This window comes from Canis lupus, chromosome 22 (genome assembly GCF_011100685.1).
Source record: "Canis lupus familiaris isolate Mischka breed German Shepherd chromosome 22, alternate assembly UU_Cfam_GSD_1.0, whole genome shotgun sequence".
Taxonomy (NCBI): Eukaryota; Metazoa; Chordata; class Mammalia; order Carnivora; family Canidae; genus Canis; species Canis lupus.
In genome coordinates this window covers 46,248,578-46,272,755 of record NC_049243.1, presented here as the reverse complement: position 1 = coordinate 46,272,755, position 24,178 = coordinate 46,248,578, and the positions used below count along the sequence as shown (strand labels likewise).

The window sequence follows — 24,178 nt, the reverse complement described above, 5'->3', positions numbered from 1 at the left end:
GTTATTGAAGCTCTGTAGGTTTGCTTCCTTGTGTGTAAGGGGAATCCTAGCACCTCCCAGGCTCCTGTTAGTATTAAACATGATAATTAAGACACGTCCTTGCCACACAGAGCTGGATAATGGCTGACTGCTGTTTACTAGAAAGCTCGTTTCCTTATTCCTCTGCACTTCCTGATGCTTGATAGCATAAGCACTTGCCACTGGCTGAGGAGACGAGTTTCCCTAAACCCAAGCACAGGAAAGCCACTTAGGCTCCAATCACAGCCCTGTGTCAGACCAGTGCTTGGCCAGAGACATGGAACCCCCCCCCCCCCACCCTGAGCTTTCCTGTGACAGAGCAACTCCTGAGCCACTGCCTAGCTGCTCACTGTCCACAATTCCTAGGCTAACCCCCCACCCCCCCCCACCCCATAGAGAGCACACCTGGGGGACTCAGGTTTGTGAGGAGCCCAGGATTTGTACAAAACCGGAGACAGCTGTGCCAGGCTGAAGATCACCACTAGGGGGAAGCAGAATCCAAGCACCCGTGTGAGGAGTGTGCGAAGGTGTGGAGAGGGGAGGGGGCAGGAAGGGTGGCAGGAGCTTAGCCCCCCCCCTCCCCGCCCCCCTCACCCCTTAGACACCTAAACACGCCCTCCTGGTCCCGCACTGGATCACTTGATCGCTGTTTAGTTTCCTCATCCAGGTTTGGTCCATTATATCTTAAATATCACATAGGGCAGCGGCTCACAAGCTTGCCTGCAAATATGAATCACCTGGGGAGCTCTGTAAAATCCCAGGGCCAAAGTTTTATCTCCATTAAGTCACAATCTGAGGTGGGGAGGCAGGAATCACTTTTTTAAAAAAATATTTTATTTATTTATTCATGAGAAACAGAGAGAGAGAGAGAGAGAGAGGGAGGGAGAGAGGCAGAGACACAGGCAGAGGGAGAAGCAGGCTCCAACGCAGGGAGCCCGACGTGGGACTCGGTCCTGGGATTCCAGGGTTACGCCCTGGGCCAAAGGCGGCGCTGAACGGCTGAGCCACCCGGGCTTCCCAAACATGATTTTTTTTTTTTTTCCAAACATGATTTAAAAAAATCTTAGGGTCTTCATCTTTATGCAGGCTCCATGCCCAGCATGGGGCTTGAACTCATGACCTCGAGAGCATGCTCTAGACAGCCAGGTGCCCCAGGAATCAGTGCTTTTTAAAACACCACGGGTGGTTCCACTCTGCAGCCACGTTTGAGAACCGTTGTAGACAAAAGATCTCAGGTCTTCCCACGTGGCTGCTGGCTTTCAGGCTAGAGGCTGCCTCCAAGAAGCTCCCTAACTAACCACACATTCTTCTCCTCCATCTGTCTGAGCCTGTCTGTAATTGGCACCAGCGCTGTTCATAGTTGAATGGGATACAGATCCCCTGGGGATCCTGCTAATCTGCAGATGCGATTCCACAGGTCACAGGTCGAGGTGGGGCAGGGATTCTGCATGTCTAACTGCGCTCCCAGGTGCTGCCCCACTGCTGGTGCATGGGCCACATGTTGCAGGGCTTATGGGATAGCAGCCTCTTTCTGCACGTGTGCCTTTGCACTGGTCACTAGTGTTCCTTTTCTGCCTTCCCTGCTACAGTGGGAAGAGTGGCTGGCTTCCAGTCTCACATCCTGCCTCCCCAGCCACCCCCCGCAAGCTGTCCATAGTATGGACCAATACCCTTCACACACACACACACACACACACACACACACACACACACCTCAGTCTAGGACTCCTGCATGAATAAGTGAACAAATCTAGTGAGAAACGCTCTGAACTTGTTGCTGGAGATGTGGCCTGCCACCTAGAAGCTAGGAGCACTTGCCCAAGGGTTGGCTTCTCCGAGACTCAGTTACTTAACTTGTGTAATTGATCTGGTAATTTCACTGTGACGACCAAGGAGAGAATAGGTGTTAAAGCTCCTTTTCACCAACGTGGTGGCATCCTGTTCTCTATCCCATGCTGTCACCATTGCCCAGGGGGGCCAGCCTTGCCCTTCACACTCCCTGGGAAAGCAGATCTATTCTGAGCTTCCTCAACCCAACTTAGACTTTGCTCGAGTTCCATAGGTCTAACCAAATGCCTACAGTACACATTCAATCTTGTAGACCCACCCATGTGCCATATTTACACATGGAAAATTAAGTTTATCATTCCTTTGCTTCTCCCAAGCCTTGCTCCTATGGATCCTCCTGCCATTGACTCGTGCTTTTATGGGAGCATGAAAGGATAAGGAGCTGAGACCCTACCCACAGAAATAGAACTAGAAGAAAGGAGATGGGCAAGGGGTCACCTTCTGGAGCTCCAGTCTAGGTGCCCCTGCCCTCTAGTGCAGCAAGCAGCACAGCCTCACAGAGGCTTTGAGACCTTTGGGGCAAAGAGCACTCAAACCCTTTCAAACCCTGCTGGCCACTTCCCTGGCTTTTCAGAGGAGCAGGGAAGAAGCCCACAGATGGCAATAATCATGAGTGGGGGCAGCTGACATGGGGCTGGCCCAGGTTCTGGCACTCTCTTTTAGGGAGTAGCTGGGGGATCTGATGGAGAACATGGAGGTTCATGCCCTCCCAACTTTTAGCTGCTCAAGAGAGTTTGGATCAGCAGCTTTGTTAGCTCCTCGTATGGGTTGAATTGTGTTTCCCTGACCCAGATTCAAACATTGAATCTCCAATCCTTGCTGCCTTGGAATGTGACCTTGAGTTGCAGATGTAATAAGATAATGCCATTAGGGCAGACCCTATGCAATATGACCGGTGTCCTTATAAAAAGGAGAAATTTGGACACAGGGAAAATTTGTGAGAAGGATGGCAGAGATAGTGGTGCTGCAACTGCAAACCAAGAAACACCAGATTGTCAACAGACCAGCAGAAGCTGGGAGAGGTGGGCACCTGGGTGGCTTAGTGGTTGAGCATCTGTCTTTGGCTCAGGGCATGATCCTGGGAGCGAGTCCCACATCCTGCTCCCTGAGGGAAGCCTGCTTCTCCCTCTGCATATGTCTCAGCCTCTCGGTCTCTCTCATGAATAAGTAAAAATCTTTACCAAAAAAAAAAAAAAAAAAAAAGCTGGGAGAGGCACAGAACAGTGGTCTTCACAGTCCTTTGAGGAGATTGGTCTCCAAGACTTCAGACTCCTGAGTCTTGACTCAGAGAATACATTTCTGTAGTTTATACCACCACGTCTGTGGGGTTTGTTGTGGCAGCCAAAGGAAACGAATGCATTCAGTTCCCCAAAAGAATAGGCTGGAGCCACCATTGAGCTCCAGTCACTCCCTCTTCCTAACCAGGTTACTTCTCCTACCAGGGAGCTTCCATAATCACTTGGCTCTTCCCTGGTCCCTGTCCCTACAAATACGGAGAGCATGAAGGAGCAGGGAGTGAGTGCTGGGCTCTTTCACACAGGCCCTGAGCTGCTGCTGACTGACCTCAGCTGGGGGATGGCTTTGAGTGTCCTCGGACACCTCGCTGCTGGTACATTTCCTTGGGGTGAGGCAGTGGTGGTGGTTGTCCTTGACTACTTAGACAGCAATTCATCCTAAGCTGAGAACTCAGGTGTTTACAGGTTAATGTTCTTCTCCACCAGGCCTTGTGATTTACCACAGTCATACATCACTGGGAGACCAGTCTTACTTTTTCCACTTGCCTGCTCCTGCCCGGCCCAGGACTTCTCCCTCTCTCATATGTGTCAAACGCCCTCCAGACCACCTTGTCCCCACCCCCTCTTCATCTTCTCTACCACCAGAATGCTCTTTCCCAAAGGCAGAAGAGGAAGGGGTAGGTGAGGCTCAGAGCCCTGCATGGATCTATCTCCTACTCCTCCCTGCTCACTTTCAACTGGCGCTTTCCTCTCCAGTTCCACCAAGACACAGCCTATGGACCTCCTGCCCTTTGTGAACACGTGGCTCCTTCCTCTTGGTTCTCACCTGTACCTCTCCCTGCCAGCTAACCTGTCCTCACCTACGCCTTCCTCTTCTGCAGGCCCATCGCAACCCCTGCTAACCTCCATCAGAGCCTAGTCTCTTGCGTTAATGTTGTCCTTTTTTGTTTTCTCCACTCATGGGTGAGTCCCTTGAGGGCAGAGGTTTGTGTCCTCCAAAGCTGGACAGCCTGGCATGGAACAGGGTTTTTAACAGTTTTTCTGGAATGAACCCATCAATAGTTCTCAAAGTGTGGTTCCTGGGCCAACAGCACCAGTGTCACCCAGGAACTCATTACAAAGGCAAATTGTGGCCTCAGCCCAGGCCTGCTGAGTCAAACTCACAGGGGAAAGGGTTTAGGTATTACAAACCCTCCAGATGATTCTGATAGACACTCACATTTGAGATCAGCTGAATTTAAAAAATAAGAACATAGTGAAATAGGATGTGCATGGAATTTGCTATTGTTCAGCTTAGACTGAATCATGACAGGAGTGCTGATGGGCTGAGGGGGGAGTCCTCTGGTCCCCATCACTGGGAGTCACTGGGCATTATGGCAGCCTGGGCACCCATTGCCCAGCTCTCCCTCAGCTCCTGTTCTATTTATTTATTTTTTAAATTTTTATCTATTTATGATAGACACAGAGAGAGAGAGAGGCAGAGACACAGGCAGAGGGAGAAGCAGGCTCCATGCACCGGGAGCCCGACGTGGGATTCGATCCCGGGTCTCCAGGATCGCGCCCTGGGCCAAAGGCAGGCGCCAAACCGCTGCGCCACCCAGGGATCCCCCTCAGCTCCTGTTCTAATGTGTTACGTGGTATCTCCTTCTGAGGGTAGTTGTAATAAACACTAAAGTCTCAGAAGTATCCCAGGCAGAAACCCAATGCATAGGGGAAGCCCAAGGATTCCAAGCATCAGGATTGCTATACTCCAGCTCAACTCTGTGGTCATGGTGCCTGTTGCTCATCTTACATTCTTAACTTAAAAATATTTTGTCAACCTCCCACCCGTCCCCTGCCTTACCAACCAAAAAAAGCCAAGAAACAAAAACAAGCTTGTGGATACAGAGAACAGTTTGGTGGCTGCTGAAGGTAGGGGTGGGCAAAATGGGTGAGGGGAGTTGAAAGGTGCAAGTTTCCAGTTGTAAGATCTGCGAGTCCTGTGACTGTAATGTATCGTATGGGGACTATAATACCATAGTTTTTAAAGATTTTATTTGTTCATGAGAGACACAGAGAGGCAGAGACACAGGCAGAGAGAAGCAGGCTCCATGCAGGGAGCCTGATGTGGGGGACTTGATCCTGGAACTCCAGGATCACGCCCTGGGTCAAAGGCAGACACTCAACTGCTGAGCCACCTCGGCGGTCCTATAATACCATATTGTAGATCTGAAAACTATTAAGAGATCTTAGGGGCACCTGGGTGGCTCAGTTCATTAAGCAGCTGCCTTTGCTCAGGTCATGATCCTAGCGTCCTGGGATTGAGCCTCTCATTAAGCTCCCTCCCTCCCTCCTCTCAAAATCTTTTTAAAAAGATCTTAAAAATTCTTAAAAAAGATCTTATAAATTTCACCACAAAAAAAACTTGTGATCATTTCACAACATATACCAATACTGATTTTTTTTTTTTTTAAGATTTTATTTATTCATGAGAGACACACAGAGAAGCAGATACACAGGCAGAGGGAGAAGCAGGCTCCATGCAGGGAGCCCGATATAGGACTTGATCCTGGGTCTCCAGGATCACATCCTGGGTGAAAGGCAGGCGCCAAACTGCTGGGCCACCCAGGGATCCCCCCCTGAATTATGTTTTATACCAGAAACAGGTCAATTAGAGCTCAATTTTTTTTTTTAGATTTTTAAAAATAAGCATTCTCTCAAAGGAATTAGAGTCCTATTGCCTTAGATTTGCTATATTACCTGTAAAGTATTCTATCCTTTTTAAAGATTTTATTTATTCATGAGAGACTCAGAGCAGCAGAGATAGAGGCAGAGGGAGAAGTAGGCGCCCCATGGGGAGCCTGATGTGGGACTCAATCCCAGATCCCCAGGATCACGCCCTGAGCCAAAGGCAGATGTTAACCACTGAGCCACCCAGGTATCCCAAGTATCCTGTCCTTTTATTTTTAAATTTTTTTTTATTTATTCATGACAGACGCAGAGGCAGAGGCAGAGGCAGAGGCAGAGGCAGAGGCAGAGGCAGAGGCAGAGGGAGAGGGAGAGGGAGAGGGAGAGGGAGAGGGAGAGGGAGAGGGAGAGGGAGAGAGGGAGAGGGAGAGGGAGAGGGAGAGGGAGAGGGAGAGGGAGAGGGAGAGGGAGAGGGAGAGGGAGAGGGAGAGGGAGAGGGAGAGGGAGAGGGAGAGGGAGAAGCAGGCTCCATGCACAGCACCCGACGTGGGACTCAATCCCGGGTCTCCAGGATCAGGCCCTGGGCCGAAGGCGGCGCTAAACTGCTGGGCCACCAGGGCTGCCTGTATCCTATCCTTTTAAAATTTAGTCTAAAGTAGTGGATGATATGGGGTTTTCTTGGTCTTTAATTTTTCGTCTCTTGATTTTTTTTTTTTTTCTAAGAGAGAAAGAGCATAAGTGAAGGGAGGGGCAGAGCTAGAGAGAGAATCCCAAGCAGGCTCCATGCTCAGCATGGAACCCTGCATGGAGCTTGATTTCATAACCCTGAGCTCATGACTTGAGCCAAAAATCAAGAGTCAGATACTTAACTAAGCCACCCAGGTGCCCCCCTTGAATGTTGGTTTTTAACTGCTCAATGAGAAACCCTGATATGCCATTTAAGAAGCTGGGAAAGGACTCCTTTAGGACTGAAGAATATATCTACAGGTCAACTTGGAAATATTGTGAATATTTTGAGAGGGTGCTGTGACAAGCCCCTCCACCATCAGATGTCTGCTTTCCTCTTGCTTCACTTCAGACATTCTCTCTTGCAGCCTATGCTGCAAAAGATCTTAGCCTCATTCAGATCCTCAAGTTCACTAAATTTTTGTTTATCTGGACCTTTGGACCAGTCTTTCCCCTGCTTGGAAGCATCCTCTTTTTTTTTCCCCCCGCTTGGAAGCTCCTCTTCACCCCCCCCCCCCCCCGCCAAGATTTTATTTATTTGAGAAGGAGAGAGGAAGAGAGCATGAGAGAAGAGGCCAGAGGGACCAGCAGACTCTTGCTGAGTGTGGAGCCCATCGTGGCACATTGTCCCGAGACCTGATCCCAGGACCCGGAGATCTTAAGCAGAAACCAAGAGTTTGTCACGTGACTGAGCCACCCGTGCCCCCTCTGCTTTTTATTGACTAATTCTTCCTTCTTCTGGGGGAAAGTGAAATATCCCTTTGCCCCTGAAGACTTCTTTTCCATGAGATTAGGATCCTCCCTTTCGCTGATGTCCCCCTTCCCAATTATCCTTTATCTGCTCCTTGTTCTCCTTCCTTCCTTCTTAAACCCCAGCACCTATCTTAGAGCGAGGCACACTGTTGGGGGGCACAAGTATTTGTTGGATGACTTTGAAAGCACACAGGCTCTAGGGAGATAACTTTCCAAGCCCCAAATGAGCCCACTTACCTCTCTTTTATACTTAGGCTAAGACCTTACGTGCTAATAAGCCTCAGGTGGGGAGAGGGTGTCTGAAGAAGAGACAAGTGCATGATTTAAACAGAAGACAGCTGGAAAAAGAAGAAAAGAACTTGACAGTTCAGGAAGTGCATGGCGAAAGGCAAGTTGCTGTGATTCCCACAAAGTCTGTCCTTTTGTTTGTGACAAGGGGTCCCTAGGATGAGAATGGCATGGAGACTTTCCCCAAAGGGCTCCCTTCCACTTCTTCTCTGATATATTGTCTCTGTGGGCAAGGCTATAAATAGAACCAAACTTGGAGGGAAAGGCAAGTTGTGTTGTGTGCCTCTGTATAAATGGTTGCTACTCTCTACCCCAAAACAAGCCACTGTCATTGGGACATCACAGAAATTACAGAATAAAACCTCTCATCCAATCTCAGGATTAGAAAGGATACTGTATATCACCGTGTCCCCTCCTCTGACCTCTGCAGGAATTCCCTCTGTAGATCTCTGATAACAATTCACAGCCTCCTATCAGAGGCACCTGGCTCCATATTGGATTCTAATTATTGGAAAATCCTCTTAAGCTTAGTGCTTTGTATGTGGTCATGGTTTATTGAGTTAGATAAATAAACATAAAGGAACATTAGCAATCAGGACAGTAGAAATTATGTTAAAGTAATGTGTTTTTTTTGATAAACAGATTGTAGGAAAATTGTCTGAAATGTTTGACAGAGTCTTCAGTCTTCCTGTTGTGCTAGATACATGCAGATGCATGTTCTCTTCAATAAATTACTGGACAAGTAAAAAAGCAAAAAAAAAAAAAAAAAAAAAAGGAAAGAAAAAAGAAAACCAAAAAAGTAGTCCATAAAGGCTGTCTTACTACATACTCAGAGCCAATTACTAAATATTTACCAAATGACTGAGCAAATTCTCATAAACACTGAATATCTTTTTTTTTTTTTTAATTTATGATAGTCACACACAGAGAGAGAGAGAGAGGCAGAGACATAGGCAGAGGTAGAAGCAGGCTCCATGCACCGGGAGCCCGACGTGGGATTCGATCCTGGGTCTCCAGGATCAAGCCCTGGGCCAAAGGCAGGCGCCAAACCGCTGCGCCACCCAGGGATCCCAACACTGAATATCTTGAGTCTTGAGACTAAACTTTCAGACTAGATCTCCCTTGCTCATTGGAACAATGATCATACCCTTTACCAACAGGAAAGCAAGGGAGCAGAGTACAGTGTCATGGAATAGGGATGGAAGATGTTTCCAGTCCCACCTGCTACTAACCAGCTGCTCCATGTCAGGCAAGTCACTAGACTCTGCTGGATCTTAGTTTCAACCTCTGCAAACAGAGGTGATTAAACCAGGTGACCTATAAGGTTCAGTAGCATGCTAACCCTCCTTGGCTGTAGGACTTTGCCCTTTTCCTCCTAAAGACCAAAGCCTCGGGAGTGAAATGAACTCTCAGCCAGTTGGGTAATTGATCATTAGCAAAGGTCTAACTCCTACTAAATACTAAGTTAAAGCAATTATTGTAAATATAACTATGCGCATATCCTTCCCTGAATTAGCAGAAACTTGAGTTAATAGTTGGCTACATCACTCCGCTCATAACCTCTCATTTCTGCCTTCAACGTTGGCTAAAACTCCCTGGCTGTCAGCTGAATCTGGACTTTTTAAATATTCTATTTTTAAACCACAGTAGTTGGACTGTACAGTTCTGGTAGGGTATTTACCAAGGGGAAAAAAAAAAAAAACCAACCCTCAGACTGCAAAGAAATCTCAAATGATTTTCAGTAATTAATTTTTAACATGATTTCCCCCTGATATTATATTTTCTGATAGTAAGGTACAGTTATTATGAAAGAATAATAACTATATTTAGTGGCAAAGGAAATTAAGTATTTTTAAAATTAGGAGCCAAGATTTTCAGTGCAAGGAAAAAAAAGCTCTAAATATCAGATCAAAACACTGTATCCTGGGACACCTGGGTGGGTCAGCAGTTGACCATCTGCCTTCGGCTCAGGGCATGGTCCCAGGGTCCTAGGATCGAGTCCCACATCAGGTTCCTCACAGGAAACCTGCTTCTCCTACTGCCTGTCTCTGCCTGTCTCTGTGTGTCTCTCATAAATAAATAAAAATCTTAAAAAAAAAATCCTGTATCCTAAGTTTGAATTAGAAATTTTAATAAGAATACGTATGTATTTTTGTTTTTGTTTTTTTTTTTTTAAAGATTTATTTATTTGTTTATCTATTCATTCATTCATTCATTTGTATTTTTGGTTTTAAAAAATTATTTTTTAGCAGTGCCTGTATGGCTCAGTGGGTTAAGCATCTGCCTTTGGCTCAGGTCAAGATCCCAAGGTGGCATTGGGTTCCCTGCTCAGCGGGGAGCTTGTGTCTCCCTTTCACTTTGCTCTTCCCCCCCAGCTTCTGCTCTCCTATATGCTTTCTCTCAAATAAATAAATAATATCTTTATAAAAAATATTTTTAAAAATTATTTTTTGCTCTATATGTTGAAAAGACCTAAATGCCTTGAGTAACTCATAGCAATGAGCACCTTAGCACCCAGAGTGTGCTTTCTAAATATCATCTCACTAGAAGGAACAGAGCTCCTTGGCTGATTCAGGGTCAGGGATGAACCTAAAATATCTTGTCATACCAGCAAGCAAGGAAGTTATCAAAGACCACAGAATCATGCCCAAAAGGCTGAGGAACCAAGCTGAAGAGCCCATAGGCCAGAGATTATACGATTTCAGCACCAAATTTAAAAAAAAAAAAAAAAAAAGAAAGGACTATAAGAGATTGAAACACATTGAATGTGTTAAAAATCTGTGAATTAAAAAAAAAAAATCTGTGAGTTCATACAATTACAACAGACACTCCTTTGAAGGAAACTAGGAATCCAACTCATTATTCTGAAAACTAGGAGGGACACTTGGCTGGCCCAGTTGGTAGAGCACATGACTCTTGATCTCAGAGTCATGACAGAGTCATGAGTTCACGCCCCACATTGAGTGTAAAAATTACTTTAAAATTTCTTTTAATTTAAAAAAAGGGTATATATATATTTTAATAAATAAAAATGTTAAAAACTGAGAAAGACAAAATAATTGCTTAACTGCAGAACTATATTGAAGTTGTTATACGTGGTAACCAAATAGTTTTTTTAAAAAAATAAATTTACTTAATAAATATTTTATTTATTTATTCATGAGAGACACGGAGACAGAGGCAGAGACATAGGCAGAGGGAGTAGCAGGCTCCTTGCTGGGAGCCCAATGTGGGACTTGATCTCAGAACCCTAGGATCATGACCTGAGCCAAAGGCAGATGCTCAACCACTGAGCCACCCAGATGTCCTGTAAATTTCTTCTTTTAGAAGAATGCAAGCTGATAAGTCCAGAGGGATACTAGAATTTGAATATCTCTATTTTGCAGCCTCTAGTGAAATAATGGATCAGGGCAAATGGTTATAGGAAATACATCCCCACAGGGATACAATCAACAACAACAAAAGAATGTGGGACATTCTACAAGCTTGTAGAAATTAATTGTTCTGCAACAAATAAATTGCATAAAGAAGAAAGAGGGATGGGGATCCCTGGGTGGCGCAGTGGTTTAGCGCCTGCCTTTGGCCCAGGGTGCGATCCTGGAGACCCGGGATCGAATCCCACATTGGGCTCCTGATGCATGGAGCCTGCTTCTCCCTCTGCCTGTGTCTCTGCCTCTCTCTCTCTCTGTGACTATCATAAATTAAAAAAAAAAAAAAGAAGAAGAAGAAAGAGGGATGGGGAACCTGTAGATTAAAAGAGATTTAAGGGACATATTAACCAAACACAATATAGGGGCCTTATCTGGATTCTGATTTAGACAAACCAACTATTAAAAAAAAATGTAAGAGAGAATCAGGTCTATTCAGAACATTACTTGGATTTGATAGTGTTATGGAAATACTATAAGTGTGAAGGGTGCAATGATGTTTATGATACTATGCTTTTAAAAGTCCTTATTTTTCAGATAGAGACTGAAATATATATGGATAAAATAATTTCAATATCTGATGCTTAAAAATAAGTTAGCAGGGGGGTACCTGGGTGGCTCAGTCGGTTGAGCATCTGACTTGATTTCAGCTCAGGTTGTGATCTTGTGATCGTGGGATCAAGCCCCCTGTTGGGCTCTGTGCTGGGTACAGAGCCTGCTTGGGATTCTCTCTCTCCCTCTCCCTTTTTCTCTCCCCCTCCCTTTCTCTCTCTCTCTCTCTCTGCCTCTAAAAAAGAAAAGAAAGAAAAGAAAAGAAAAGGAAAAGAACAAAAGAAAGAAAGAAAAAGAAAGAAAGAAGAAAGAAAGAAAGAGAAAGAAAGAAAGAAAGAAAGAAAGAAAGAAAGAAAGAAAGAAAGAAAGAAAGAAAGAAAGAAAGAAAGAAAGAAAGAAAGAAAGAAAGAAAGAAAGAAAGAAAGAAATTAGCAGGGGTTGTAGTAAGACTGAGGAGCAGAGGGGATAAGAGGAAAAAAAAGTAGTCATGTGTTGATAATTGTTGAAAAATAGGTGAGCAGAACATGGGGCTCATTGTATGATTTTTCTCCACTTTCATATGTTATTTCCATAATAAATTTTTTATAAGTAAATGCTTTTTTAAAATGCTTATCTCTACATTGGATTTATGTATTTTTTAAGATTTTATTTTTAAGTAATCTCTATGAGCCCCAGGTGGGTAAACTCACAACATCAACACCGAATCACAGGCTCCAGTCAGCGAGGTGCCCCAGGAGTTATATTTTTCAGGCACTAATCAAAATGTATTTCTTTTTATCTATTACAAACATATTTCCATTTGCTCCTAAACTATATGATTTTAGTTCTCCTCCTCTAACTCATAAAGAGGGTTCCTGTTAGTTTTAAGTCATATTTACTTACTTGCAGTGATTTTTTAAAATCTATTGAAATGCATATTCTATAGTGTAAGCTCCCATAGCACCTCATCACATTGGGGTAAAATGCAGGTACCCCCTGCTTTAACAATTTAAGTTCATCACAATCAAGTTCCACCCCACATGTCACATGAACTATTCCAAAAAGCAGAAGAAAAGAAATCCATCCTAACCCATTTTATAAGGTCAGTTACCAAAACCAGACAAAGACATCAAAAATTCTCAACAAAATACTAGCAAGTTGAATCCAGCAACATATAAGACTTATACACTTAAACATGGCAAATATTATATGATATATATTTTATCACAATTTTAAAAATAGCAAAATAACAAAAAGAATTATACGCCATGACCAAATGTGATTTATCTCAGAGAAGCAAAGATGGTTTAACATCAGAAAATCAACTAATGTAACACATTTTATCAGCAGAATGAAAGACAAAAATCACATTATTCTCAGTAGATGCAGAAAAAGCATTTGACAAAATCCACATTCATGGACCCCCAGATTAAGAAGACCTGTTCTAGGAGTACCTGGGTGGCTCAGTCATTTGATTTGACTCTTGATCTCAGCTCAGGTCTTTTTTTATTTTTTTAAGATTTTATTTATTTATGAGACACACACACACACACAGATGGAGATAGAGAGAGAGAGAGAGGAGAGGTAGAGACATAGGCAGAGGGAGAAGCAGGCTCCATGCAGAGAGCTCGATGTGGAACTCAATCCCAGGACCCTGGGATCACTCCCTGAGCCAAAGGCAGACGCTCAACCTCTGAGCCACCCAGGTGTCCCTCAGCTTAAGTCTTAATTGCAGGGTCTTGAGTTTAAATCCCACACTAGGCTCCATGCCCATAACATTAAAAAATAATAAATGAATGAATGAATGAATAAATAAATAAATAAATAAATAAGAATATCTGTTCTAGAAGGTCTCTAACTACAGCAGGAAGACCCTTGGGCTAGAAGGTGCATGGGTCCCAGGGGTCACAACTGGGAAAAATGTTTTCTTGAATCTGTTGGAAAGAGTCTTCTTGAATATGCCTTGATCATGAAGAATGACAGCATGAATGACTTTTCCAAGATTTAAGAGGAGTGTTGAGTGTAAACTCTTGAATATAGGAAGCTAGTATATTCTATCTTTGCTGCCTATCATGTCTATAATTATTTACCTGCTAGTTGATCAATGAGTATTTTGGGGGCGCCATAATTCAAGAACCTTCGGATGGTTTGAAGGTTGAGGGCAAGTGCTTTAAACTTAGACTTAGCTATGTGATTGAAGGCAATCTTTTTAAACTTTAAGTTCTGGGATTGTTAGATTTTTTTCACCTCTGAAACTAGGAATCCAACACCATAGGATGAGAATTTTAAAAGATAATACCTATGACATGTTCTGCATGATACCTGGACCATGGAAGTATTCGTCATCTCAACATGCAAGACTGTGTAAATCATGGGGTCTGTCTTTCAATTATCATATTTGCCACTTAGATCCAGGTTAGACTAAAGGATTTCATAATACCAAGTTAAAGGGACCAATATTCTCACTTAAGAACTAGATTTGTTGTTGAAAACAGCAGTGGCATGAAATGTAATTCAGACAACTTCAGCAGTTGTGCATCTAAAGTAAACATATAAATGGCATCAAGAAAGAAAATACAGAGCAGCCCAGGTAGCTCAGCGGTTTAGCGCTGCCTTTGGCCCAGGGCCTGATCCTGGAGACCCGGGATGGAGCCCCACATCAGGCTCCCTGCATGGAGCCTGCTTCTCTCTCTGCCTGTGTCTCTGCCTCTCTCTGTGTCTCATGAATAAATAAATAAAATCTTAAAAAAAAAAGGAAGAAAGGAAAGAAAGAAAGAAAGAAAGAAAGAAAGAAAGAAAGAAAGAAAGAAAGAAAGTACGTACAGTCTGGGTGTTGCCAAAATAGAGGATTTTTCTTTTAAGATTTTATATATTTATTCACAAGAGACACAGAGAGAAAGGCAGAGACATAGGTAGAGGGAGAAGCAGGCTCCCTGCAGGGGAACCCGATGCAGGACTCAATCCCAGGACCCCGGGATCATGACTTGAGCTGAAGGCAGATGTTCAACCACTGAGCCCCCCAGGAGCCCCCCAAATAGAGGATTTTTCAGGGCAAGTCACTGGCCTGTATTTTGGGATAGTGACTTTGTTCATACAGGAGCAAAGTTTGAACTCCCTTCAGTTCTGGCTCACTGCTATCAATAATGTCACCGTGTTAAATCTGTGTAGATGGTTTTGAAGAGTGCTTAAAGATACAACTGTTAGCCAAGGGTGCAAACTCAAATGGTCCCATGGGCAAAACAACTGAGGGAAGCTAAATGGGCTGTAACAGAGAAGGGGCCTATTACTAGAGGTCTATTATTGGAGACCATGCCCTGTCTAGAAAGCATTTTTATTCAAGTCATTTCAGAAGCCCCAGCAAGCCAAACAAAAAGATTGTGAAGGCCTCGGTCCTCGGCAAGCAGCTAACAGCCTGTGATGAGTGGAACAAGCATGAATTAGGAATTTCTCTTTTGTATCCCTGAACCCATAGATTGTTTTTTTCCCTTTCAGTCAGATCAATAGTGGGGACGGAACCACTAAATGCTCTGAATTGTAAGCTCACAGGGTTTTTAGAGTTGCTTACCTGTTCACCATTGTGGGTAGTACTTGAGCACCATTTGTTTTTGTGTCTTCTTTTCTGAGTATTTGATGCCTCAAATATTTCCGGGTGCTCTGACCTAGAAGCCGACTCCTATGCCCAGCCATTAGCAGGCACTGATTTATTTTTTCCCCTGCTTTCATCTTGTGAGTGGCCCCCAACTCTCTGTGAAGGGGAGTGTGTAATAGAACCATCCCAACCCCTGCCCAGTGCTACCGACACACTCATTCTGGGCCTCTTGGTTTCCTGTGATACCAAAGCCTCCACCATGATGAAAGTTATTTATTCATAAAAAAGTATTTAGAGAAAGATCAAAGAAAATCAATTATAAAAAAAAAAAAAAGAAAATCAATTATAGTATTGATAAATGTAAACACATTGCTTTAGAGGCTGAATGAAGAAAATAATTGTAAATGATTACAGGGATGGTAATCTGGAATCAACTCAGTAATGTCATACTAAAGGGTTATTTTTTAAAAGGTAAGATCATGACTCTCAGGCAAATATTAAATGGCCATCATTGACCTATTCATTTATTATTATTATTATTAGGGGGATGCCTGGGTGGCTCAGTGGTTTAGCGCCTGCCTTTGGCCCAGGCCGTGATCCTAGAGTCCCAGGATCGGGTCCCACGTCAGGCTTCCTGCATGGAGCCTGCTTTTCCCTCTGCCTGTGTTTCTGCCTCTCTCTCTGTGTCTCTCATGAATAAATAAATAAAATCTTTTAAAAAATTATTATTATTAATTTGTGAGGGAATCGGTAAGATATTACAACTGGTTTTTATATTCTCTACCTGACGAAATTCTTTTACGTCTCCTTGAGCAGGGATTGCTTGCATTGCTATGGATAGGAATCACCTGCATTACTGTCAGTTTTCTACAAGTTAACTTCTGCCTCACCAGAGCGAGAGAGTAGCCTAGAAAACACAGGGGCTTTCACCTCCGTAGGATAACACAGTCCTGCAAAGGATCATAATCCAACATTCCACCAAAAAGATGTTCAGTTACCCTCCTGCGTCTTCCACACCCTTCACAACTGTTCTCCCAGCTGTGATCATCTCTGAAGTTCTCCCTGTCTCTGTCTCATCCCTGTCCCTTGATCCTTCCTCCAACTCACAAGAAATCCCAGGCATGGGTAAATATTTTCTATGTTTATCATGGACGACCTAAAAATGTTGGGGAGCTTGTGACCATTTTACAAGGTTGTGGGAGAAAAGTGCCCAACCTGGTATGAGAATTTAAATCCCATATATATGGGCAGCCCTGGTGGCTCAGCGGTTTAGCGCCGCCTATAGCCCAGGGCCTGATCCTGGAGACTCAGGATCGAATCCCATGTCAGGCTCCCTGCATGGAGCCTGCTTCTCCCTCTGCCTGTGTCTCTGCCTCTCCCTCTCTCACTGTGTGCCTATCATAAAAAAAAAATAAAAAAAAAAATAAAAAAAAAAAGAGCAGGCTCTGTGGTGCCTGGGTGGCTCAGCCGGTTAAGTGTCAGCCTTTGGCTCAGGTCATGATCCCAGGTGTTGAGATCCAGCCCCGCATCAGGCTCCCCACTCAGCAGGGAATCTGCTTCTCCTTCTGCCTCTGCCCCTCCCCCCCAGCTCGTGTGTGTGTGTGTGTGTGTGTGTGTGTGTGTGTGTGTGTGCGCGCGCGCGCGCGCTCTCTCTCTTTCTCTGTCTGCTCTCTCTCAAATAAATAAAATCTTAAAAAAAAAAAAAAAAGAGCAGGTTCTGCTGCTCCACATCTCACAGAAGGACACAGTGTTCAAGCATTTACATTGTGGCAAGAATGATTATTTCAAAGGCAGAGTTGCCTTCAGGAATTTGGCTTAGGAAGTTGACACTTTTATTTCAGAGTTCTTTCTTTCCTGGAAGAGTTCTGACCTCTGAGCGAATGCTGAGTTTCCTAAACCATTAATAGGTCAGGAAAACAGCCCTGAGGTACCATGTGGGAGTGTGGAAAAACCATGAAGTAGAATTCTGGAAATTCAGCCATAAAACACGAAAACCCAAAAACTTTGGAGGTGATGGTGAATGGGGATCAATGGTAAGGAAAAAAGGAAAAAAAAAAAGGAAAAAAGTAAAGTGATCTCTGACATAAATAAAGTCCTTGAAAAGTGTCTTTCCCTCTACTCAACGATTCCATTGTGAGGGGTAGACATCAAAGACTTGTGAAGGTCACACTGTCACTCGAACAAAAAATGCAAAGTATCCAGAAAGGAGAGAAGATGAATGGAAGTCACTGCCTAAATGTTCTTCCAACTGTGACATATTGCACTGATGGCTCCAGTTCTTTTCTTCTTATAACCAAGCCCTTGGACACCTGATTTTGCAGTTCCTTCCGTCAGGATGAGGGGTGTATTTCTCCATTCCATGACTCTGAGTTCAGCCATATGACTTGCCTTGGCCAACTGGATATCAGAAAACTTGATACAAGAAGACACCTACAGAACCACGTGTGGGATTCAGCTTGTTCTGCTCCGCTTTTTCTATGAAAAAGGTATACCCAGGCTGGCCTACTGGTCCCACGGGGTGGGCAGGTAGGGCAAAACCAAGTTACCCTAGCCAATCCCACCTAACATCAGCTGGTCCCCAGTAGATCCTCCAGATGTGTGAGATCCCCAGCTGAGATCAGCAGAGCCATCCAGCCGAGCCCAGCGTAGACTGGCTTAACTTCACAGATGTCGGAAACGAATATTTATGGTTGTTGACCAAGAGGATCTATGGCTGTTTGCTACACAGTGATTTTCTGACAATGGCTCATTCATATGCCAATCCATTTTTGTGAGACCCTCATGAGATGAGAGAGATTTCTGTAAATACTTCTACTTTAGTGGCCGGTTCAGTGTGGGGAGTTTGGCTTCCTAAGAGGTCATCAGAAGGGTAAGAGTAAGATACCATGACCTCAAATCTGGGCTACCTTTCCTGTTTGGGAGGGATTTTTATTTGGAAACCATTCAAATTCGAAGCTAATAGCATTCCCAGGAAATCCGAGAGTCAAAAAGTGATATCTGGTAACTTGGAGGAACCAAGGTAATTTCCACCTACAAAGTATTTGAAGCCAGAGTAGAATAGAACAAACAGTGGCACCAACAGGAAATCCCCCTACATCAGTATGTGCTTGACCAAGTACAAGGTCAAATAGATAACAAAGATTCTTCTGTCAGTTATCAAGAATGTACAGAGGGGTGCCTGGCTGTCTCAGTCAGTGGAGCAACTCTTGATCTTGGGTTCACAAGTTTGAGTCCCACATTGGTGGCAGACATTACATTAAAAATATATAAATAAATACACCTTTAAAAAATAATGGACAAAGCACAGAGCCCCATACACCTTTGTTTTGGTTTTCCCTGAGCAGCAAACCTGTCCTTTTAAAGGTAAAGGATCCATTGCATCCAAAACTAACTCCACAACGTAGAAGATGGTTGTTTCATCAGAAGCAGATTTTGTAAGTTTTGTGAAACTGTAAGGATTTAATTGAGTTCAACAAATATTTTTGAGCCACTTTTTAAATGCAGGAAACCAGAGTAATCCCCAGAGCGTGGAGGTGACTAGGCATTAGATCTGCCGTCCTATTCCCAGTTTAATATGGAGACCTCCTGGAGTGCCTGGATGGCTCAGTCAGTTAGGTGCCTACCTTTGGCTCAGGTCATGGATCCCAGGGTCCTGGGATCAAGCCCCACATCTGGCTTCCTGCTCGGCAAGGAACCTGCTTATTCCTCTCCCTCTGCCCCTCCTCCCTGCTACTGCTTTCTCACTCTCAATCTGTCTCACAAATAAACAAAATCTTTAAAAAAAAAAAAAAAGAGTCCTCCTCAAGAGGTAGGCAAATGCACGACTGACAACAATAGAGCTGGACACAAGGTGGCACAATGAAATGCTACTGGGAGACAGAAGAGCAATCATAGGACAACACAAAGGAGGCTGGAAAGGAAGTGTTTTCCTGGGGAGCATAATGCGTTTCATTGGGACCTGCTATTGATGGGCTGGTAGGGCCTCTGCATGCCTTCTGTGCACGGACGTCAGCTCCATCTTTCCCTACTGGCCCTTCTGCTTCAGTCTCGTCTACAAATTTAAGACCTTTAGATAAATGTAAAAAATAAGAAAGAAGAATTGCCAGAACCTAAAAATAAGTTGCATTTCAAATAGTAAGGCAAGGGAGGGGTGTCTGGATGGTTCAGTTGGTTAAACACCTGACTCTTGATTTCAGCTCAGTTCATGATCTCAGGGTGGGGAGATTGAGCCCTGCACAGGACTCCGAGCTGTGCGTGGCATCTGCTTGGGATTCTCTCTCCCTCCCCCTCTGTCCCACCCTCCACCCCGAAGCAAGGCAAGCAAGTAGAGATGGCTAGGTGACCTGCTGTGCAGATAGCAAGTGTAGTTTATATTTAAAGGATGTGAAATTAAAGTTTAACCCCAGATGACACACACTTTCATCGCACCTAACATCATGTTAAATAAAAGCCTCCTCTGGCTTGTTTGTACCTGTCTCTGACAGTTTGGCCCGACGCAGTCCTTTTCATCGCATTGGACGGCATCTGTTTCCAGGATCGAACCAGAGACTTTCTGCTAAGTCATCTTGAAGTCCAACTTCACAGGCACAACATGTTGCTTCATAATTAAATTAAAGTCGCAGGATGTTTTGGATTAGAGGGATCTTCCTTCAACCAGACCTGAGGTTAGTAAGAGAGTGTGACCGGTCTTGGATAGAATTCCCTCATCCAAAACATCCGGAACATTTCACTGGATTAATTTGCAACTCACGGGGAGATTTTTGGTCCAATTTGCTAAAGATTTTCTGTCTGTTTCCATTTCTCTTTTCAATTCAGGTCAATATGAATTTATTCATCTCTCTTATTGAAAATGATATGAAAAGTATTACTGAGTCAAAAGAATAAAGAAAACAGCAGATCAAATGCAAGGAAAGGAAGAAAAGTAATGAGTGAATAAATAAGTTCGTTCATGAATAAAGAATTTATTCATGAATAAATAAATTCATTCATCCAACAAATGAACTTCCAGAGCTCGATTTTTGCCATGCTCTGAGCTCAGGAAGTATCATGCAATAGAGAGAGAGAGAGAAATAAGTTCCCATTTCTGTTTTCCAAGAGTTTAGAATTTGTTTTATTCTCTACTAAAAATTTACCATTAGTCTAAATTCAATGTATATTTGTGTTTAATTTAATCAAAAACATCACAAAGAAATAAACACGAGCAATTTCCTTGCACCTTTAAGAAGATGCTGAGGGGCACCTGGGTAGCTCAGGGGTTGAGCATCTGCCTTTGAAGTTCAGGTCATGATCCTGGGGTCCTGGGATGGAGTCCCGCATCAGGCTCCCCATAGGAAGCCTGCTTCTCCCTCCACCCAAGTCTCTGCCTCTCTGTGTGTGTCTCTCATGAATAAATAAATACAATCTTAAAAAAAAAAAAAAAGATGTTGAACATTCAGTGTGGGAAAAGACTAACAAATAATAACGCAGCACTAGATTGGATATGTAAGTTTTGGTTGGATTGAATCCCATGGCCACTAGCCAGTAGGCTACAGGAAGTGGGGGGAGGGGAGCTATAGGAAATAATCCTTAGTACAGTATAGCAGAGGTACATTTACCTTTGAGCATTGCCGTGAGCCTATGTAGCTTTTAAGAGTAATTACCTTGAGTAAAAACTAATGCACAAGGAGAACCAAAAGTTCCTATAGTTGTGAAACACGTTGAGAAAAGTTCCATGTAATCCATCTATGCCCCAAACTTGGCTCCTTGTTTGTCAGACTTTATAGTTCTTCAAGATCCAATGAAACAAAGTATGGAAAGCAAAAGAAATGCCCTGATGGAATGTTACAGAAAAGGTTAAGGTATGTAAGGCTGATGAACATTACATATTCATCAGGAAAGGATGATTATTACATATGTGGCATTTAAGGGCTGCTCCACTGCCCCATGTCCTAGTCTGTTCCAAATGTTATAACAAAGTACCACAGACAGGATGGATTATAAACAGAAATTTTTCACCATTCTGAAGGCTGGAATTCTGAGATCAGGGTGCCAGCATGGTCAGGTCTGGTGAGAGTTCTCTTCCAGGTTCTCTCCCTGTACCCTCACATGGTGGAGAGCAAAGAGCTCCTGGCTTATACGGGTACCAATCCCTGCAAATCCCTTCACTAATCACCTTTCAAAATCCCACCTCCCAGTACCATCACATTGGGGGCTAAGATACAACATATGAATTTGGGGGTGGGGAGACACATTCTGCCCAATGTACCCTCCTTGTTTCCTCCTGCCTCTACTAGAACCTCAGCTCAATGAGAACAAAGACTTTGTCTTGTTTTCTGTGTGTCTTCAGTGCCTAGAACAATGAATAGTACATAGTAGGGACTCAATAAATATTGTTGAATGAATGAATGAATAGATGAGTGTTTCTCCTGCACTGCCTAAGAGAAATGTTGGATCCAGGGCTAAAGACCAGACAGAAAGAACTTCCTTGCTTCACAGTGACCCTTATGATCTCTGACTCCCCTCTAGTGCACTTCAGCCAGCCAGCGAGCACTGTGCACGGAACCTGTCTTGTTTTCTGCTACTTGTTGGAGTTATAAAGATGAAAAGAATAAGGCACAAGCTCTCAAGAGAACACAACCTTTGTTCTAAGAGAGAACTCTGAGGAAAGGTGAGAAGAGAAGGGAACTGATACATCCCAAATGTGAGACACAGAACTAGCAGGGTTTCTGGATAGGGAGGAATCTGAAAGATCCCTGGCTAGTGAAATGAATTTTGATTGGACAAAGGTGAACTGTCGATCATCAAAAAGATCAAGAAATAATAAGGTCTAATATGTCCTCACTCCTAGGAGTCCAGGACCATAAGTAAGATTGAGTTCCAAGCTATAAGAAGCTAAAATGAGGCAGGAGAAATGAAACCAATATACTAGAGATAGTGAGACAAAATAGTATGAAATTGGAACCATAGGAAAAGTCTGATCATCTCTAAGTTAGATTCAAAGGAGGAAGCATATTTTCTCTTGCTGCCTTCCCTGTTGTCATGTTATTTCTGACGTGTGTAAAATGGTAAAGGGAAAATAAAGGCAGTTAGAGGCTGGAGCCTGTCCTCTTAGATCTGTGGCCTAGCACAGGAGATAGAGTACATTCACCCATAACCAGACCTACACTGGGGCTGACCTGCCCTGGCTCATACCAGCTCTGAGAGCCATTTGTCAAATTTTCAGGAATTTTGCATACGTGTCTTAAAACACAGCCATTTTTAAAAAATGAAGCATGTGTAAACTTACAAAGAAATAAATTATATTGAAGACAAAGGTAATAAATTCTCAAAACTCATCTCTTCCTAAATCATTCTCTATGTTCTTGAGGCTTTTAAGTCTCTTATATCTACATAACTGTGTGCTAGTACATGTATCTCCCCAACTCTGCATTCAGGGTCATCATATACGCGGCTTGAAATTGCCATGGTGGGAATATTTACACCATTTGCACCACAAAAATTGGTAAATGCTACACACCAAGACTCAGGGCATTGTTTTTATTTTCTAGTCTTAAGAAAATGATAGAGAAAATGCTAAAAATGTAGCTCAAACCTAAGACTGTGTCATGTCTATAGTCAATGCACTCTGAACAGCACAAAAAATTGTGGAAATATTCCTCCAATATTCAACATTATTATCAAAAACAGAAAGAAGTGAAAACTTGGGAGAGGGGACCAGGTGCCCTAGGAGATCACAGGCTCCACCTTGGCTTTGTTTGTCCAGCTGGCCCCCAGGGGGAGAAAAGAGGTGACTTTCTAATACTAATGAAGCCACTAATGAGCTTGGTCCTATGGTCTACTTCCCAGGAACCAGCATGCAGCATGGGTTCCGAGAACCACAAAAGGATGTATGGAAGATAGAGTGAGCCCAGGAATCACCAAAGCCTCCAGAAATGGGAATGTTCAACTTTTTTTTTTAAAGATTTATTTGTTTGTTTATTTTAGTGGAGGAAGGGAAGAGGGAGAGAGAGAATCTCAAGTAGACTCCCCACTGCATGCAAAGCCCAATGCAGGGCTGGATCCCACAACCCCGAGATGGTGACCTGAGCTGAAATCAAGAATCAGTCACTTAACCAACTGAGCCACTCAGGTGCCCTAAAGAATATCCAACTTATTTTGTGGCTCCAGGGTCTAAGCAGTGCAGAGCAATCTGTAAAGAAAGCAGAAAAATCCCACCAACAGAAAAAATTCAACCAGCCAGGGATTTCTGTAAAAGAACTTTTTTTTTTTTTTTTTTTTTACTGGGACTTGCAGGCTTGGAATTCAAACTTTTATTGTGAAGGGAAGATGGAATTAGACCTTGCACTTTATCCCTTTGCATCTGAAAATCACATACTGCGTACAGAGCTGGACCACATCTTTGCTGTCAGTATCTATTCAGATTCACAAATTCTCACTGGAGTCAAGTTTTCTGAAAGGAACTGGCACCCTGACAGCCTCCATACATCCCCACATCCCACTTTCATCCTTCCACATGCCCACACCGCCACCTCTGCTACCATTACCACGGAAGCTCTGAGATGAGGCCAGGCTGCAGAAAGGGCAACATTTTCCTTCCCAGCCTGCAATCAACCCCCAAAAAGGGTTGGGGGGAGGAGAGAGAGAGAGAAGCCCAAGGCTATGACCTGGTCCCAACATCAGCCTTCTTTAAATTGTTGGAGAGGACTGCACCATCCTGGCCCACTGTGGCACCAATGTAAACCATATCCTGACCTTGCCATCCTGGCTGTGCATGCATTTTGTGGGAAACACCTACCCAGAAGTGAACTGAAAAATTGCTACCAGTCTTGGGATCCATGGGACAGTCTATCTGCAGTTAACACAGAGAAGGAGGAGAGAGGGAGACAGGGTAGATATAGGGACGTCCAAGGCCAGCAATAGTGGGAATATGACCTTGAGGGAGAACCAACGGCCCTGGAATCCTAAGTGGGAAGAGCTTATGCACTGCAGTGTTGTTGGGAGAGGTATGCAGGGGGCCAAACATAGGATTACAGCAGGTAGATGAGGAGATAATTACTAACATCACCAGGGAAGTTCAGAAATATTGAGAGCAGGGCCTCCAAAAAAGTCTGGTTTCT

General features: G+C 43.7%; 1 protein-coding gene and 1 long non-coding RNA gene across 3 annotated transcripts in view; both read right to left on the bottom strand.

Moving 5' to 3' along the window:
• The window catches only part of CLDN10 (claudin 10), a 126,552-nt gene that overhangs the window by 83,890 nt on the left and 18,484 nt on the right, over positions 1 to 24,178 (bottom strand). The window lies entirely within an intron of this gene.
• Positions 1 to 24,178, bottom strand: part of LOC102152302 — a 34,389-nt gene that overhangs the window by 5,038 nt on the left and 5,173 nt on the right. The window contains exon 2 of the long non-coding RNA XR_005376490.1: positions 19,555 to 19,742. This is a non-coding gene — a long non-coding RNA (uncharacterized LOC102152302). The remainder of the gene's footprint in view (positions 1 to 19,554; positions 19,743 to 24,178) is intronic.